This window comes from Haemaphysalis longicornis, unplaced genomic scaffold (assembly GCF_048455015.1).
Source record: "Haemaphysalis longicornis isolate Haplotype H1 unplaced genomic scaffold, Haemaphysalis longicornis Haplotype H1 scaffold_5, whole genome shotgun sequence".
Taxonomy (NCBI): Eukaryota; Metazoa; Arthropoda; class Arachnida; order Ixodida; family Ixodidae; genus Haemaphysalis; species Haemaphysalis longicornis.
Window position 1 is genome coordinate 129,824,115 of NW_027526385.1, and position 8,588 is coordinate 129,832,702.

At 45.1% G+C, this 8,588-nt stretch overlaps 1 pseudogene; it reads right to left on the reverse strand.

Moving 5' to 3' along the window:
* Positions 1 to 386: 386 nt before the first annotated feature.
* LOC144139398 (uncharacterized) lies at positions 387 to 1,621 on the reverse strand (annotated as a pseudogene).
* Positions 1,622 to 8,588: the final 6,967 nt, after the last annotated feature.

The following is an 8,588-nucleotide window of genomic DNA, read 5'->3' on the forward strand; positions in this document are numbered from 1 at the left end:
CGAAAGTTTGGTTAAAATACTGTTAAGTTCGCGAGAGAAATCTGGACTACTTTTAGGGGGCCTGTAACAAACACCTAAAAGCACAGACTGTGGTGCGGAACGACAGAGCAACCTTAGGATTTCGAGGTCAGAGGCTATTTTGATAGCCGAGCATGAGAGTTGTTTGTTTACAGCAATGAGAACGCCCCCGCCACGTGTGCCGGGACGATCCTTTCTAAAGAGATTAAAGTTGGGCAAGTCGGCCAAAACTTCGCCGTCGGTGACGTCAGCAGTCAACCACGTTTCGGTTAGTATAAGTAAACTGCTACTGGATGAAGATACAAGGTTCGACACGTGGTCGCGCTTAGAAAGAAAACTGCGAATGTTAGTGAATATAACCGAAAAGCAGAGATTAGCTTTGTGACCAAGAAGATAACCAATTAACGACCTGGGGTGGGAAGGGGGTTGCTACGATTTTTCTTCGACAGTTCCGGTTGTATCGTCGAAAACGTAGCGTTTAGAGCCCATAAACAATGTTTTGTACCGTAGAAGGAAAGGACCCGATTTTTCTTTAGCAAAGGCGAGAAGGTGCTTCCGTGTGTTCCGGACTAGCGGCGAGAAATCGTCCCCAATGCTAAAATCGGTATCTTTAAGCTGAGGACCATTACCAAGGACAGTTTCCTTGGTTTTGAAAGAGGTGAATTTCACTATTATGGGCCGACACCGGTCTGGAGAGTGGCGACCAATACGGTGGGCACGCTCAATTTCCTTTGATTCAATAGATATTTTGAAGCGGTCCCTGCAGAACGCAGTGATTAGCTGCTCAGACTGTACGTAGGTCTCGGATGGCGTGTCGTCCGCTATTCCGTAAAACAGCAAGTTGTTCCGTCGGGAACAGTTCTCAGCGTCGTCCAGTCGAGCCTCCAGTACCGAGACCTGGATAGCAGTCTGGGAGGTGATGGTTGTTATGGTGTCTAATTCCGTTTGTAGTGTTTGAACCTGGTTGTAGTGCGATTCTAAGTTGTCGATTATTTTGCCTAGGGCGGAGATTGCTTTATCGGTGTTAGAGAGCTGGCATTTTAGGCTCTGCATGTCACCAATAAGCTGGGCTTGACCGGAAGACAAGCTTTTAAGTTCATTTAGAATATATTCTAGGGTGGGGGGGTCCAGGGTTAGTTTCGATGTCACCAGATAACATCAGCAGCAGAGAAAAAACAGTGGTCATACAATCAGACACGATACAAACACAGCACTGGGGGCTGGGTAGCTGAATAAGGCATCGATTGCTTGATTTTTTAGCGAAAAGGCAATACTGGTTACTGACCTGCATGACGAACAGAAGTGGGTTAGAACGTGTCGTGGCACAGCCACCGAGCCCACAGAGCGCGCTGGGCAGGCGGGGACGATTTATACACAGTGCCGCTGATGAAGTCGATGACGGTGTGGCCTTGATTGCCCTTTCGAGCGCCCAGTTTGCAGGTTCCAGCGCCGTAGAAACTGCGGTGGCCAACGCTGGGAGGAGGCGCTGGTCGTCCACGGTGACAAGGCTTGCCGGGAAAGGGTTGTTCACGTGGATGGCTGATACTGGGCCCAGAAGAACGGGGACCAGCACGCAGGAGATAACGCAGACGAAATCCTGCATGACGAACAGAAGTGGGTTAGACCGTGTCGTGGCACAGCCACCGAGCCCACAGAGCACGCCGGGCAGGCGGGGACGATTTATACACAGTGCCGCTGATGAAGTCGATGACGGTGTGGCCTTGATTGCCCTTTCGAGCGCCCAGTTTGCAGGTTCCAGCGCCGTAGAAACTGCGGTGGCCAACGCTGGGAGGAGGCGCTGGTCGTCCACGGTGACAAGGCTTGCCGGGAAAGGGTTGTTCACGTGGATGGCTGATACTGGGCCCAGAAGAACGGGGACCAGCACGCAGGAGATAGCGCAGACGAAATCCTGCATGACGAACAGAAGTGGGTTAGACCGTGTCGTGGCACAGACCTGAACGCACAAACTCTAGCCGTCCAGCAGCTCGAGGCTGCTCTCGCCAGGCAGAAGCGGAGCGAGTCGCAGACGGGGGGGAAAGGGACGAACTCCCGAGTACCTTTCGCGCACCGCTCACGCCGACACCGGCGGGGCCTAGTCCCGAGGACGTCGTGAACGTGGGTGGGATGTGGAGGCTCTGCGCATCCCGACCTCCCACTCCCTGCTGGCCTCAAATAAAGTCTTTCTCTCTCTCTCTCTCCTGTGTACGATGTACGAAAGGGCAATCAGAAATGTCTTCTGGGCAGGCATTTTGGGGTGTCTTCGCAGTCCTTCGGGGTGGAATTCGAAGTGTTGAATTTTGGTGACCAGGGCTGCCACCGTACGCCGCGACCGCCGAAACAGTCTCCTGAACTCGAACTCTATGTAGGTCGCACGACGTTCTCCATGCAGAGGGTAACGCGTTGCCGTTCTTTCCACTGGACGATCGCGAGTCTGACGCACACATTGAAAACGTCGGCTTCGCAATCGTACTCTTCATCGTCAATATGACGGCGGTCCGCAAAGAACGCGTTAGGAGAGCATCAAGCGCACTTCTTGCGTCGTCCGACATTTTGCCGCTGAAACTGTAGCAGACGACGGAAAAAAAAAGTTTCTCTGCTGCGCTCGTCTCATTCTTGGTCCCGGCTTCCGGTGCATCCCGTGGAGCTTGAACAACGTAATTAGGACGCAACTTCCTACCCAGAGCAAGCTTCTCGCATCCGGCGGGCTGCCAGAACGCCCGTAAATCCAACAGGCCCTATGTGGAAAACTCCTTCCTGCAGTGCTCTGAAAACCCGCCAGAGAAATATCATATCCTTCTTCAAATTAATTCAAATGAACAAAACCGCTCCCCTGTTTAGACAAACAAACTTCGTTCTGTTGCAATTTCCGGTCATCATGTTTACGTTCATTTTGTTTGAAATGACACAAAGCGACAGATGACGAATTCCTTGTTTTGAGCACGTTCGAAACCTGCGATACTTTGTTGTACGATCTAAATTCTCGCAATCCAGATTGCCAAATTGTTACAGCCCAATGCTAACTTCACTGCTACAACAAATGTCAGATATAACAGACAAATTTATTGCCCCGTTACCCCTTTGTTGTGGCGAGGTTCCGCTGTATTTTTCTAGGCTTAAAAACTTTACCGTGCGCCAACAACGGTGACCCTTTGGCAGTGATGCTTAAATTTTGGTAACACTGCTGTAAACTCTAGAATCATTCGCACAACGACAGGGGTTGAAAAACTCTATTTCCGTATTTTTAGAAAAAAAAAACGATGACGTATCTACGACTCCCTTGCCTGGGCGGTCACGGGTTGTGGTTTTTTTATATATCTTGACATTTTTTACATTTTTTTTGTAAAACCCGAATATTAAAAATTAGCTATAGATGAATGTGGTTTCGCGGTTTCCTTCTATTTTACAGCCATGCCAGACCCCACACCTATAAGTAAGTATTTCTTACAGGGAAGCTGAAACTTTTTTTCGTCAATGTTAGTGTTGGTATTTATAAGCTTGATATAAAATCGAACTTTTCCAGATTTTCAGAAATACAATAGTTTGTTTTTCTGAAGACGTCTTTGTAAGTGGTAACCAATAGAGTTTCTAACAAAACCAAAAGGGCGCGGAGAAGCCTGAATATTCTGTTCAATATATTTTCCTTTTCATTTCCCGAACAAGAACCGAATACTTCAGCAGTAATTTATACAAAAAAGATTTGCCTGCATTTTTTATTATTACCAAAAGTGGCAACTCGGGTTGTAACGCACGTATTCAAATAAAGTTCTGAGCAAAGGTGAGCATACAAGCTTCGCAAACCTCTGCTCTGTGTCCAAGGGTGTAAACGAAAGTCTGAAGCAAAAGCACACCTAAGCGAGCACACAACGCGTTACCTTGACGTCCAGTTGTCACAAAATTGTCGCGACAAATGTTGGGCTCCAAACGTACCTGTCGAACCATACGAAAAAAAAAGGCATATTGACTTCGGGCATGACATTTTGAATATTTACTGTACAAAAGGAAAATAAGTGCATATTTTATTGAACTTTCGGCATCATCTCATTCAGAGAAGATGAAAAAAATAGTCGACCTTGAAAAAGGCCTTACAGTACATGCCGTGCTAGTTCACGCTCCATCCTCAGGTGGAAATAAATTTGCTTCTTCTTATTTCGTCGTTATTAAGATGTCTTTTGTGCTTTCTCCATCGTTCTTTCCTGTCAAAAGAAAACAGCTCAATTGTTTGTCAGTGCTTCCGTAGTACAAACTCTGCGTGCCGTAATCGCACATTTTCGTTCAATGTGTTCATACTATCTTGGCTAATCCAGAATAAATATTTAGCTCTTTATATGCAGGTGCATATATTGGTTTATTTTAAATCCACACGCTGGCCTGATACGGAAAAACCCAATTATAGCCTCACATTTCGGCATGCTAAATAACAGTTGAGTGAGTTCACTATTGACATGTTAAACAGGACTACCTGCTTTTGCTCGATTACACACTCACGCACACACGCATATATATATATATGTGTGTGTGTGTGTGTGTGTGTGTGTGTGTGTGTGTGTGTGTGTGTATACACAGGTAGGCAGTGAAGAAACAAAATAAAAACAATGGGGAGAGAATGTGGTTGGTTATTTATAATTGTTGAAATTGGTACCAATTCTTGAAAAAGGATGCCGACCTCGCAATTTCTCTTCTACTAAATTTCTTGCTTTCAAAACGCCTTTCTCCCTAAGCTGCGGCTGATTCACTGAGTACCAATTTTAGGTTGTGAAGTAGCCTGTCTACACTGACCTCTTTCTGCTATTTCGGAAGCGAGAATTTGTTTTGAAGATTTATTTTAATCTCTTGCACTCTGGCGCTGACTGACTCCGTGAGGAGTGTCTTAGTTTTCACGAGTTCACGAGTTTCCGTCTTTCTCTTCCGAGATTGAAGCTTACCTTCTATATAACCATTTTATGATCGCTGCACCGAATCTCACTTAGTACCTCTACGTCCTCGACAGTACGTGGGCTGTGACCTAAAATAAAGTAAATTTCTTATTTCTCTTACCATCGGCACTTGTGCGTGTCCATTTCTTGTTCTTTCGTTTGTAGAAATACGTATTCATCCACCTAAGATCAATTCTCTTGCAAATCCCGCTAGTGTATCTCCTCGACTGTTCTGATTGTCTATTTTGAAGTTTCCCATCGACCTTTCTTCCTTTTGTTTCATACCAATTTTTGGGTTAAATGTTCCTGTCACAATCGTTAACTGCGTTGTTGCATTCTTCATTCCTCATTCGATGTATTCGTAGGAGCTATCTACAGCGTCCTCATTATTGGTGGTTTTTGGCGCTTAGGCCTGTAATATTTTTGACCTGTATCGCTTGTTTAACTTGCTCAGAACAGCCGGGACTCTCTCGCCAATGCTAACACTTGTCTACGTTTTCTGCTGTTTCTCTGTGGATAAAAATAGCAAGCCATGTTTTTTTCTTCTCTTGTGTCCACTGCAGCCCCCAACATTAGGGGTATTTAGGTCAATAAAGCCGTCTCCTGTCCTTTAACTGAGCTTACCCCTATAATATTAAAGTAAATAAGAGAACGGATGTAGTACAACCGCTAAGCTACGCTCACAAGATAAGGCACATGAGTTTAACGTTAGGAGGGCCTATTTGCAAAGGTAGCCTCTCCGAACCTAAAAATTCTTAGCACCCTGTACTGTGTTTCGTTTCTAACCGCTGCTTTGAGCAGGTGCACTACAGCTGCTTGAGACTTAGGGCCGAAGTAGCGTTGGTTAATCATGGTAGGTGTCGGCGAACTACTACGCCAGTGTGGCCCGACTATGTTCTGCTCAGGCACTCCTGCTTCGGTCCATATTAGCCTTCCTAGCATGGTTGAATATTTCTAGTTCAGCCCCTTGGGCATTTGTAATGATGGCTACTGTCGGAGCAGGCAGTTCTCGTACCTCGATAACTTCGCCATAGGGAACCAGATGAATAAGGGCGAGGGAGGTGGAGAAGTTTCCCGCGGACTACGCTACCGTGCACGGCTGTAGCGATATTTACCCAGTGATGTTTGGTTTTACTTTTTATGCGCGTGGTTCGGAAGGAATAACCTGACATGCTGGCTTACAGATGAGATTCAGTAACGTGCGACTGTTGGAAAAGTAAGCCACTGCCGTTCAAACTTGTATAGCTACTACAAAAAGGTCAAAGAAGTGGCAATAAAATCCTTCCTCCCTTTTTATACATTCGAACGTCGTTACAAGAAACACTGATCTAAGAAATTATCGGCTATAGCGAACTCAATACGAACAGTGGTTGGGTAAGCTTCATTTCAGTAAATTGTTTTTATAACGCAATCGAAACCAGTGGAGCCGCACGTCATATCCGGAAAAGGAAAAACTAGTTTGTTTGCGCAATGCTCAAAAGTCGAAAGCTATGCGTAAAAAGATAAAATTAAAGAAATCAGAAGATAACATTTTGTAAGGCTACAGTCGAAAAGAACCTCTCGTTCGTTGACACTGTGGAAGACTTCATCCTGCAGTGCTGTGGAAAGCCGCCAGACGGATATCGCATCCTTCTGCTAACTAACAAAAATGCTTGCCTGTTTTGACAACGAACTTCGTTCTTTTGTAATTTCAGGTCGGCCTGTTCAGGTTCATTTTGTTAGAAATGCCACAAAGTGAAAGATATCGAATTCCTTTTTTTGGCATGTTCGAAGCCTGCAATTATTCGTTTTTGTGTCTAATTTTTGCGCGAGCGGCATTGCCGATTTGTTACAGCCGAATGTTACTTCCACTGTTACAACAAATGTCAGATTTAACAAACAAAATTACCCCAGGCAGCACAGGACTGTTCGGCCTAAAACAGGCCGGTGTACTTTGGCCGGTGATTTTCTGTCCGGCCGTTTTCCGGCAGACATGTTCGGCCCATGTCCAAATGTGGGCCTTTTGGCCGTATACGGCCGTACTTCCATGGCTGTTCAACGGCCAGTGTCCGTCGGCCAGTCGACCGGCTTACGGTCATACGGCCAGATTCCAGCCGTAGGGCTCCGGCCATTCTAAAGCCACCCGTGTACGGCCGAAGTACGTCCGCCGGAGGACAGCCGAGATGCGGTCGTCGGACTCCAGCCGGACTACAGCTACCGGACATACGGCCGTGCTACGGGCATTGGAGTTCAGCCACAGTACGTTAGCTGTACTGAGGCCGGTCACTGCATGTCGCGCAAGCAGATGACTCATTCGCGCAGTGCAGAATCAGCACAAACCCAGAATTTCGGGTCCAATGCAGCCACATCAAAGTGAGCTCGCGCGCAGCCACCAGCCGTCAAGCTTTCAGCGCAGCCTTGCTTAATTACCAGCCTCAGTTGACAGCAAGATTCATTTATTAAACAGTGCTCACAAATTGTCGTTCCTTTAGTTGCTGTGCCTCATTTACTGCCGAACACAGAAAATATTCAGTTCTTTGTAGAGCTTGAATAGATGTATTGTCCAGGTCCTGATATCCTCTGTGGGGCGGCTTACCTGTAATAAACGGGGAAAGAGGAGGGGGGGGGGGGGGTGGCGGCGGAGGGCGCATACTTTAGTGGGTTGAATTTCAGAGATAAATTACGCCGCTTTTAGCCAATTTCTTTTAGGGCAATATTCCGGAACACTTTCATGCTATGACTACATAAACTATTTTTATAACAGTTGCTTGACCAATTTTGATGTATATAAAACCGGCGTGAATGCCTTACGAAGCGTTTTGGTTCTCAACAAAACACTCAGCAGCATTTAATATAACTCCTTCACAAAAAAGTATGTCCAGTTTTTGCCCATTTTTCTTGCAAAGACATTTTCTACTCGATCAACTTTTCTGGTGGACTTGCGCAGGGCTGATATCATAAGAAGGAGCGAACAGGTACTTTCATTTTAAAATCTATGTTAATGTTGTTTTTATGAGTATACGTCCACACCACTTAATAGTCCAAAAGAGCTTAATTTTCTCCTAATGTCATACTACGTTCAAAAAATTCTAGACGCGTCGCGAATGACGCCCTGCTTCAGGTGGCTGCAGTTGTATCCCTTTGTGTTCACGCAAGGAAAGGCGTAAAATTAAAGTTACATAATTTGTTTCAAACCAATAACATAGCAATGGTAGCATGCATACAGGAAACCTTGCATACTGCAACGAATAGGGCAATAAATATTTTATTGGTCAAGGTTGAATGCGTAGGGTTCTCAACCCGTCGGAGGCAAACTTGCGCCTCTGGAAGTTTATTTATTTATTTATTTATTTATTTATTTATTTATTTATTTATTTATTTATTTATTTATTTAATTTTATTCAGTTATTTATGGGTTGTTTTATTTATTTATTTATTTTATGCCTGCTTGCCTTTGCATGCATTACAGAAGGGAGATACATAACACTAAGCATTAAATATGAGACAAAAAAAACAAAATAATTCTACAAAGCGCGCTGAAAATCGTCAATATAAACAGTTAATGCAATCATACGTCGAAGATAATTACACTGCAGTATTGATGTAAAATGAAATGAATCGCGCAAGGCGTCACCTTTAAAGGAAAGTTAATAATTTGCTTTAAGCTAGCGGTCCCAA